The sequence below is a fragment of the Jaculus jaculus genome, chromosome X (assembly GCF_020740685.1).
Source record: "Jaculus jaculus isolate mJacJac1 chromosome X, mJacJac1.mat.Y.cur, whole genome shotgun sequence".
Lineage (NCBI taxonomy): Eukaryota > Metazoa > Chordata > Mammalia > Rodentia > Dipodidae > Jaculus > Jaculus jaculus.
This window is the reverse complement of record NC_059125.1, coordinates 137,992,364-138,003,645: the sequence shown is the minus strand read 5'-3', so window position 1 is coordinate 138,003,645 and position 11,282 is coordinate 137,992,364. Positions and strand designations below refer to the sequence as shown.

Here is an 11,282-nt window from a genome sequence, read left to right as displayed (position 1 = left end):
CTTGCAAACCGAATCCAATAACACATCAAAAACATTACCCACCTTGACCAAGTGGGATTCATCCCAGGAACATGGTGTGGTTCAACATACGGAAATCTGTCAATGTAATATACCACATAAACAAGGTTAAACATAAAAACCACATGATCATTTCGATAGCTGCAGAAAAGGCCTTTGACAAAATCAAACATCACTTCATGATCAAAACATTGGAAAGAATTGGCATGGTTGGTTCATATCTTAACATAATAAAGGCAATATACAAAGCTCTGAAGGCCCAAATAATACTTAATGGTGACAGACTGGAGGAATTCCCATTAAGATCAGGAACAAGGGCTGGAGAGATGGCATAGCGGTTAAGTGCTTGCCTGTGAAGCCTAAGGATCCCGGTTCGAGGCTCGGTCCCCCAGGTCCCACGTTAGCCAGATGCACAAGGGGGCGCACGCGTCTGGAGTTTGTTTGCAGTGGCTGGTAGCCCTGGCGCGCCCATTCTCTCTCTCGCTCTCTATCTGCCTCTTTCTCTGTCTGTCACTCTCAAATAAATCAATAAAAATCTTTAAAAAAAAAAAAAAAGATCAGGAACAAGACAGGGCTGTCCTCTCTCACCTCTGCTTTTCAAAGTAGTACTGGATGTCCTAGCTCAAGCAATAAGACAGGAGAAGGAAATAAAAGGGATACAATTTAGAAAGGAAGAAGTTAAGTTAGCTCTATTCGCTGATGACATGATTGTATAAGTAAGAGACCCAAGTGACTCTATCCCAAAACTCCTGAAGGTGATTAACTCCTATAGCAAAGTAGCAGGATACAAAATCAATGCTCAAAAATCGGTAGCCTTTCTATATGTAACAGACAAAGATACAGAGAAAGAAATAAGGGACACAGTCCCATTTTCAACAGCAACAGCAACAACAACAAAATACCTTGGAATAACATTAACCAAAGAAGTGAAAGATCTATATAATGAAAACATAAAAACACTCGAAAAAGAAATTGAGGAGGACTTGAGAAAAAGGAAAGACCTCCCATCTTCCTGGATAGGCAGAATTAACATTGTGAAGATGACAATCCTACCAAAGGCAATATACAGATTTAATGCAATTCCAATTAAAATCCCTACAGTGTTCTTTACAGAGATAGAAATAATGATCTCAAATTTCATATGGAAAGGCAGAAGGCCTCGCATATCCAAACATATCCTCAGCAAAAGAAATACCTCTGGAGGCCTCACCATACCTGATCTAAAGCTATATTACAAAGCCATAGAAATAAAAACAGCATGGTGCTGGCATAAAAACAGGAGTATAGACCAATGGAATAGACTTGAGGACCCAGACTTTGGGTCAAACAACTATAGCTACTTGATATTAGACAAAGGCCAGAACAATATAGGCTGGAAAAAAAGACAGCATCTTCAACAAAAAGGTGCTGGACAAACTGGATAACCACATGCAGGAAACTGAAACTTGATCCATACATTTCACCATGCACTACACTCAAATCCAAATGGATCAAAGACCTCAATATAAGACCAGAAACTTGAATGCTACTGGAATAAAATTTATGAAGTACTTTCCATGATATAGGAATGGAAAAAGACTTCCTGAACAAAACCCCAGTAGCTCATGATCTTAAACAGTCACTCAACCAATGGGACCAGATGAAGCTGAAGAGTTTCTTTACAGACAAGCATACAATAGGCAAAGCCAATATATTACCAACAGAATGGGAGAAAATATTTGTGGGTTATCCAACTGATAGCAGCCTAATCTCTAGAATCTACAAATAACTCAAAATACTAAACAGTTAGAAGTCAAACACCCCACTCACAAAATGGGGCAAAGAACTGAACAGGCAGTTCACAGAGGAAGAAATACAAATGGTAAACACACACTTAAGAAAATGTTCATCATCCCTAATCATCAGATAAATGCAAATTTAAAAAAAAAAAACTGAGATTCCACCTTACCCCAATAAGGATAGCAAACGTCAAAAAAATCAAATGAAAATAAATGGTGGCCAGGATGTGGAGAAGTAGAAACACTCATCTACTGTTGGTGGGAATGTAGAATGGTCGAACCACTTTGGAAAACAATATGGAGACTCCTGAAAAAGCTGTCTATAGAGATACCAACAGACCCAGTTATTCCCTTACTGGGCATCTACCCTAAAACCTTCAAACCACAGGCCAGAGAGATTTGCTCAACCATGTTTTTAGCGGCTCAATTCGTAATAGCTAAGAGATGGAATCAATCCAGATGCCCATCACTAGAAGAATGGATAACTAAGAGGTGGTATTACAACAGTAAATAAAAATGATACAAAGAAATTTAAGAAAAATGGTTGAGCCTGGAACAGATCATTCTCAGTAAACTTATCCAATCACAGAAAAAAAAAAAATTGCCACATAGTCTCACTCATCTACAGCACCTAACCTGAATCTATCCAAGATACCTTACATACCCAGCAAGCATCTCATGGACTAGACACTAGGATGGATGGGGAGGGAGGGGAGGGCATCAAGGGGTGGGAAACACTAATCTAGAACCAAACAGCAATGGTACCATAAAATTCTACTTCCTAAAAGGTAGACCAAATGGCTGAACATTCACCAGGCCCTTACAGGAAACACCTGATGACAAGACACTGGAGAGGGTAGGATCAAGTCTAACTTAAATCTTCTACATCTTCCCACCCTCTCTCTCCCTCTCCCTCTCTCTCTCTTCTCTCTAACACTTGTATATTAGCTATCTTTTTCCTCATTTTCTTAGTGGGCACTGACCTGTAACTCCCACTACCAGCATGGGGCTATCATCCACAATGAGCTTTTGATCAGAGAGACCTACAAGGTTTCCTAAAAGAATGACAGATTTCTGTCAGGGTACTTGATGACCCACCAAAGGTTAGTGGTAAGACCCTATTGCTGAAGCCACCATATGCAGCTGACATGTAAAATGGAATGGCATGGCTGGAAGCTAGGAGAGAGTCCGTCCCCAAACAACATGTCTAGTGCCAGAAGGTGCTTCATGGGAGACTGGGAGAAATGACCAATATCTGTGTAAGCAACTCATGGTCTAACCTACTTAGCAGCAAATAACCTGTTGTGATACCCACACAAGTGCAATAGTGGCCACAGCCATGGTGGGGAACAAACTGCTCTTGATTTGGCTAACTGATCCCCTCAGTGGTACTAGACCCATATCTGGAGCTGGGAAACAAGTCAGAACCATATCCAAACATAAGCCTACTCTCCAATATCAAGCTACCATCAATCAGGGGCTACAAGAGGGCCTACACCTATTAAATTTTCTACAAAAAAGTAAGGGTTATCTCATTTGTCCTGGTGCTAACTTATTCTCCATTGGAGAATCTGCTTCTCTTTTTCAGATAGATGTAGATCCTAAGGAGAGAACCATCCCATCACACTTCAAAAGTGCCCTGGCTGAAACTAAGAAAAATTGGCGAAACAAGCAAGGGTGCTCTTTTCCTGATGAACTGGATACCAGCACAAGGGGGAAGGAGATCAACACAGAGAAAAATCAACTCCTACCAAATCTGATATCCAGAGCCCCAGAGTCCCCCATCACCTCATCACTGAAGCAGACTAAAAATGAACCCAACATGGCTCAGGGAAATTTTGCGGAAGATTGGGCCGAAAGAATGTGAGAGCCACAAGTTGGGTCATGATATGCAGAGACATTTATCGTACCAATAACTGTGGGCTAACTCCACAATGCAGGACCTGTATACCTCAATAAGGAGGGGCCGGTGGGGAGGGGGTAGGTCATGGATGACCCTAATAATGGTACCAAACTGCCTGTATTTGCTGAATACAAAACTAATTAAAAAAAAAAAAAAAACAGGTGCTAAGATTCTAAAAATAAAAAAAAAGTAAAAAAGTAAAAAAAAAAATAGCAAACAAAAAAAACTATACAAAGCAGTTAAGGAAACCTTGAGAAAAGCATAGCCCCACATAAATCTTAGAGTCTTCTTATTCATCTGTCAATTATTTTCACATGGTTAGCATTAAAAACACAACCAAATACCCTCACCCCCCTCTAGACAAAATTGGTCTTTGTTCATTCTTAGATGATAAGCTGTACCATGAGTGACAAAAGTTGGGAGCCATTTCCCCCATAGTTATTTCTTCAAACTTCCATCAACAGCTTTTTATTTCTTGAGCTACATTTCCAAGGAGGTCACTCAGAAAAGCTCTTGAAGACTAGTTTGGATTTCTGGGTCAATTCCAATGGATTCAAGACAAATTGGCTTGTGTGAATGAAGAGCTCAAAGCGGTTCACAAAATAGGCCTCAGCCTGACTGTATAATTTTGGCTCAGGCTTGTCCATGCACTTCTCCCAGCAAAATTCCATACTCTGATGTACCAGCTGCTGGAAGCACTGTGTCTGCATCTCCATCTCGATGAAATGCTGCTGCTGGGGATCCATGGAGCCCAGACCCGCCATTGAAGAGGACTGACTAGGAGGAATCCATGCTGCGGAGATGAGCGCCAAACCAACTCACCTACCTTCACCTCTTTTGCTCATTCTTGTTTGAGCTAGAATCTTTGACTCTGGAGCTTGCTGCTTTTCACAAGTCTTGGCGATTCCCTGATCTCTGCTTCTTTTTCGGGCCTGGGGTTATAGGTATGCATGGCCATATCCAGCTGTTTTATGTGGCTTCTGGATATTTGAACTTGGTCGGTTTCAGGCCCTTTCAGGTCGTCATGCTTGCACAGAAAATGCATTTAGCTACTAAGCAATCTCTCCAGCCCTACATGAGGCATTTGTTTTTCTTTCACCTTCTAGCCAATATGTGTCCTTAAGTATAGAGTGAATTTCTTGTAGAAAATCTATAGTAAATCTTTAAAAAAAGTCCATTTAGCCACTCTTTTTAAAAATTTTTTTGTTGATTGATTTATTTATTTGATTGACAACTTCCATGACTGTAAACAATATCCCATGGTAATTACCCCCTTTACCCTTTGAAACTGCACTCTCCATCATATCCCTTTCTCCTCTCAATCAGTCTGTCTTTTATTTTGATATCATCATCTTTTCCTCCTATTATGATGGTCTCATGTAGGTAGTGTCAGGCACTGTGAGGTCGTGGATATCCAGGCCATTTTGTGTCAGCAGGAGCACATTGTAAGGAGTCCATTATCTTTTGACTGGGGAGTTTAAACCGTTTATATATAAAGTGTTATTGATAAGGAAGAATTTGCTATTAACATTTATTAGTTATTTCATGTCTTTTGATCTTTTATTATGTATTTCTTCCTTTGTGTTTTACTGATTTGTATATGCTTTTATTCATTTCTGTTTTTCTTCTGTATGATTTAGAATTACATTTTATCTGTGGTTACTATGGGGCTTGCAAAAAATACCATATGGGCATACCAATTTACATTAAGCTAATAATTTCAGTCTAAAACAAAAAAAAATCTACTTTGTTGTTGTCTTTCTTTATATGCTATTTTCTCAATATTTTATAATGTTTATTAATTTGGGGGGTATTTTATTTAAGGATTTAATGTAAAAATACATAAACAGATTACATTACAGTGACAAAAGCAGCACTCTACATAACAAAAACCAAAACAACACAAATTTTATTAATGTTTTTATTATTCTTTATTTTATTTTAAGGTTTATTTATTTATTTATTCTAGACAGGGAGGGAGAGAGAGAGAGAGAGAGGGAGAGAGAGAGTGAGAGTAAGAGAAAATGGTTGCACCAGGGCTTCCAGCCACTGCAAACAAACCCCAGATGCATTCACCACCTTGTGCATCTGGCTTACGTGGAAGCTGGAGAATTGAACCTGGGTCCTTAGGCTTTGCAGGCAAGCACCTTAACCACTAAGCCATATCTCCAGCCCTATTATACTTAATTTTAATATTTGTGTCATCTAATTCTTTTACTAGCAATTATAAATGTACCTGATACCATTACAGTAATGTAATATTTCCGTTTATTTTTTTTCCATTACCAATCATTTTTTTATTAGTTATGTACACAGTGTGTATACAGCCATGTTGGTTCTGTGGTTAGCCTCCTCCCTATCCTAACCCCTCTGCAGGGACCCTCCTACTTGGGGAATGTGGGTCCTGCATTGTGAGATTAGCCATCAGTTATGGGTAAGAGGCAATGTCTCTGTGCATAATGTCCCAACCTGTGGTTCTAACAATCTTTCTGACTCCTTTTCAGCAAATTTCCCTGAGCCATGTTGGGCTCATTTTATGTCTGCTTCAGTGATGAGGTCTTTGTTGCCTCTGTTTCTCTGGATATCTGGTTTGGTAGGAGTTGAGTACCCAATCAATTTTATCATCTTTTTTTTTTTTTTTTTTTTTTTTTTTTTTTTTTTTTTTACAAACATATAGGTCTTCTTTATGAGCTTTGTAGAAAACTCAACAGTATAAAACTTATAAACAAAAACGGCCATATTTGAAAACAGCAGGATCAGGGTAGCACACAGGATGGTAATGCACAGAGTCACAGACCACACTAAAGAAGTATGCACAGTCAGCCCCACTAGAACTTCCAGGGTCAGATTCTTAAGTATTGATTTATACTTCATGTTGTTCCACTGGCAGATCTTACTTTTCAAAGCACAAGGATCTGGCACTTGTGACTGAGCCAGCATTTCAACATTGGGAACTCTGGATCACAAATCTGGGTTGCTAATCAAAATAAGGATGTTGTGATCCTTCCTATGTGGCCGGTGACGGTGATAGCAATAGTGCACAGGCAAAAATTTGGCTTGGAAACAATCAATGCACTGTGCATCTTGTCTGTCATAAATAAGGACTTCAGATTCCTTGGACAAAAACTTAGGGGCTTCTGTATTAAAACTTTCTGAAACCGTCACTACCTCTGTTAAGTTTTTTGTCTCATAATGAAGCCAACTCATAAGGATCCACAAAAAGTCCTGTCAGATGTAATGTTTAATTAAGAGTCGGCAGGTCTGCAACTCCTCAATGCTTTCTCCAAATTTCACTTTTATTAAAAAGTCTCTATGGAAACCATCTTTTAAAAATTCTTGCTTCAAAATGATTTCAGAACAAGTGGGCCTTATGTTGAAGGAGGCGTCGCTCTAGTCAGTGGCGAGCCCGCTTTGCAGAAACCCGGCCGCTCCAAGAGCACCCGAGTCGGGGCCAGGACTCCACAAGCACCGAAGCCAGGGGCTTGGGCAGTAGCCTGCCTCCGCCGCTCCACCTGGCAGCGCGCCTAGCTCCACACCGCAATTTTATCATTTTTTAATGCTGTTGAGTTGCTTTATAGTGTCTTTTGTTTTCTGAAGAATTTTCTTCACCAGATCTCATAAGGCAAGTTCAGCAAATGAATTTCTCTAGCTTTGTTGACAGTTTATATTTCTCTTTTTTACAAGATATACTACACCGTTTAGGTTTTTTTTTTTTTTTTTTTTTTTACTATTTGCACTTTGAATATATTATACCACTTCCTTGTGACCTATAATGTCTCTTATGAAAAATACTACTCATAGCCCTATGAAGAGCTTTTCTAAGTGACTCATCAGTTTTTATTCTTGGTTTCAAAATTGTTTCTGCCTATAACTTTTGACAATTTGATAATAATATGTATCATTACAGATTTTTGGGGGCTTGTTTTACTTGGTGTCTGGAAGTCACAAAATAACTTTTTTCCTCAAATTTGGGAAAGTTTCAGGCAACACATCCTTGCATAAATTTTTGATCCTTTCTTTTTTTGTTTCTGAGATTCCCATAATTCATAAGTTCATTTCTGGTGTTGTAAAAGTCTTCTCAGTTTTGCACGTTTTAAAATTTTTCCTTTTTTCTGCATGTATAGGATAATTTCAAATGACCTTTCTTCAAGTTCTTCAAGGTCACTAATCTCTTTGTCTTCTCAGTTTTCTGTTTAAATACCTCATGTAAATTTTCATTTCAGGTATTGCATTCTTCACTGTCAAATTTTCCGTTTGGTTCAAATAAACTTTGGTATAACTTTGAAATTTTCTCTTTGTTAAGCCAGCAGGTAGTGTATACTTGTAGACACAGCACTCTTGTGGCTGAAGCAGGATGATTCCAAGCTTGAATTTTGCCTAGGCTATATAGTGAGACCTTATGTTAAACAAACAAAACAAAACAAACAGAGCCCAGGGTGAGGTGGTGCACACTTTTAACCCAGCACTTGGGAGGCAGAGGTCGGAGGATCACTGTGAGTTTGAGGTCACCCTGAGACTACATACTGAATTCCAGGTTAGCCTGGGCTAGAGCGAGACCCTACGTTGGAAAAACAAAACAAAACAAAACAAAAAAGCAAAGCAAAACAAAATCCCATTGCTCATGTATTGTTCTCTTTGAGTTCTCTTGAGTATTCTTAAACTGGGTATTTCGGATTTTCTTAGTTAATTCATACATTCTATTTCATTAGGACATTTCTGGTATTTTGTTTTGTTGCTTGTGGGTTGTGTTTATGTGTTCTTTCATTTTCTATGCCCTTCTTTTTTGATAGCATTGGTAAACCTGCTGGCTTTCTTGGTCTTCATGAATTGGCCTATGCAGTAAACAATCTTCACCAATCAATACAGAGTGTCTTTGCACCTCTCAAGTCAGGGGAAAACTAGAGTTTGAGGATCTCCTCTTGGTTATAAGATGTTATGCTAAGAGTGGGGACTATGACTGGTGGATGTCTCCAATTTTCCTATTAATTCTGGTGTGGCTCAGTTTTCATTCACATGACATCTCCCAACTGGTTTCCAGATTCTGTATAAAGAGAAATTCTTGTGGATTGGTGATGAAATAGTTTATTTATTTGGGCAAGGAAAGCTGCTTGTTTTATCATTTTGCTGAATCCCTTGTTGCATTCACTTTTTAAGTTGACTTTCTAGATATAGAATTTTTGAATTGATTTTAGTTGTTTTATTTACCACTTTAAACTTTTTCTTAGCTTCTAGCAGCCATTATTTCTTTGGAAATTTGAGGTATCTTATCACTGTTTTCTTACATATCACATTCCTATTTTCTGCTTTCATGAATCTTTCTATTTTGGTTTTCATTATTTTGACTAAGATGAGTTTAGATATGGTTTCCTTACTCAATTTTTATATTATAATTGTAGGGTTAAAATATTTATATTCTTATGTTGAGGATGAAGCCAGTGGTAGAATATGCACCTAGCATGTATCAAGGCCTGAGTAGAATCCACTTACAGCACAGAGTTTATATGCAGACAAAACTGGTCACTACAACATTTTTTGTCAATATTTAACAGGGGGTTGCATTTAACAATACCTTTTTGTCTTTGATAATTTTAGTTATAGTCTTGTATCACTTCACACACACACCCTGGTCTCCATTTCCCTCAAGGTCCTGCTCAGTAGGATCCTTCGTTTTCACTTGGAGTAATTAGGGCCTTTGTTAGACTCTTCATGGGGAATTGTTCATCAGGATATTGGTGCCCCTGTTCCACTACAGTCTCTGAGCATTGCCTGGAGAGTTAGCCATTTGTTTTTAATGTTGAATTATCTGTAGACTCTGTATTGCTGTTGCAATGTTAATCATACCTTTTCTTTTAAAAATATTTTATTGATTCTTTTTTTTTTATTTGAGAGAGAGTAAGCAAGAGAAAGAGGCCCATAGAGAAAGAGAGAGAGAAAGAGGGGGAGGGAATGGGCATGTCAGGGCCTTTCATCATACTCCAACCATGTGCTGTTTTGTGCATCTGGCTTTATGTGGGTATTGTGGAATGGAATTTGGGTTCTGAGACTTTGTAAGCAGTTGCCTTCACTGAGCAATCTATTCAGCCCACTCATACCTTCTATAGTATGTAGTTTCTGTTTCTTTAAACTGCATAACGAACTTAAGTACATTATGATACTCTAATTAAATCTGAGTACAGAATCTTTCTAGGATTTTATTTTTCTCCCCATTATTACACAGAAGTCTTGTTCATAAACAATTTAATAGTACTTGCATTATTAAGTATTTCTTAAGTATTTAATATGACCTTAATATGAAAAAGAAAACTCACCTTTTTTTTCTGAGTTGTTTAATTGGTTTACTTAATTAAATCTGGAAGATATGATAAGAATTAAATGTTGAGTGATTTATTAATAACTTGAACTTATGTTTACTATGCATATAATCTAATGATGGAAGCAGAGGAGGTTGGGTATAGTAGTACACAGTTTATTATCCCTGTGGATTTATCATGCCATGAATATTGGGCAACATGTTTTATAGATAGACTAAAATTTATGGTCATTTCAGTGAAGATCATTTAAGAGATTGCATTTTTTTTTAGAAATCTTTGTGAGAGCACAAACATGCAAAATTAAACCAGAGTATGTAATAGTTAATCTCTGGCTGTCAACTTGACAGAATTTAGAATCAGCCTGGAGTAATACTTTGGCCATTTCTGTGAGGACTGTTCTTGGTTATGTTAGTTGAGGTGGGAAGACCCATCCTAACTGTGGGTGGCTCCATCACATGTCACAAACTGGATTCCTGGACTGTTTTGAAAGGAGAGAACTAGCTGAGCATTAGCATTCATCTCTCTCTGCTTCTTTCCTGCTGATGTTGCTGATGGTGTTGCTGGCCATCTGCTATTTCCATACTTTCCATGTCATGATAGACTTCCCTTAAACCTGCAAGCCAATTGGCTTGGAAGATGGTTCACCAGTTAAAGGTGCTTGTTTGCCAAGCCTGCCTGGTTGATTTTGACTCCTCAGTTCTCTTATAAAGTAAGATTCACAAAGTGGTTCATGTGACTTGAGTTGGTTTGCTGTATCTAGAGGCCCTAAAGCAGCCATACTTTCTCCCACACCTCTCTGTCTGCCTGCCTCTCTCTCACACACACACAAATAAGAAATAATTAAAAACTGTAGCCCAGAAATAAACCCTCTCTTTCCTTAAGCTGCTTCTTTTTTTATTATTAAAAACATATTTCATTTGGGTACATGATGTGTTGGTACCCACCTTTGCCTCATCCCTGTCCCCATTTCACAGAGGACCCACCTTACTGGGGTTGTAGGTATTCCCCATGGGGTTGCGGGTTATGCATTGTGGAAGCAGCAGTCAGTTATTATTATTTTTAAAACAACCCAGAAATCCTACCATCTGATAATGATCCTTGGGATACAGGTGTGGATCCCTGGAATTTCTTTTTTGTTGTTGTTGTTTATTTTTATTTATTTATTTGGGAGTGACCTACAGAGAAAGAAGGAGAGAGAGAGAGAGAGAGAGAGAGAGAGAGAGAGAGAGAGAGAGAGAGAGAATGGGCTCACTATGGCCTCCAGCCACTGCA

At 38.5% G+C, this 11,282-nt stretch overlaps 1 pseudogene; it reads right to left on the bottom strand.

Annotated features, from left to right (window-relative positions):
- Positions 1 to 4,196: 4,196 nt before the first annotated feature.
- Positions 4,197 to 11,020, bottom strand: LOC101616006 (annotated as a pseudogene).
- Positions 11,021 to 11,282: the final 262 nt, after the last annotated feature.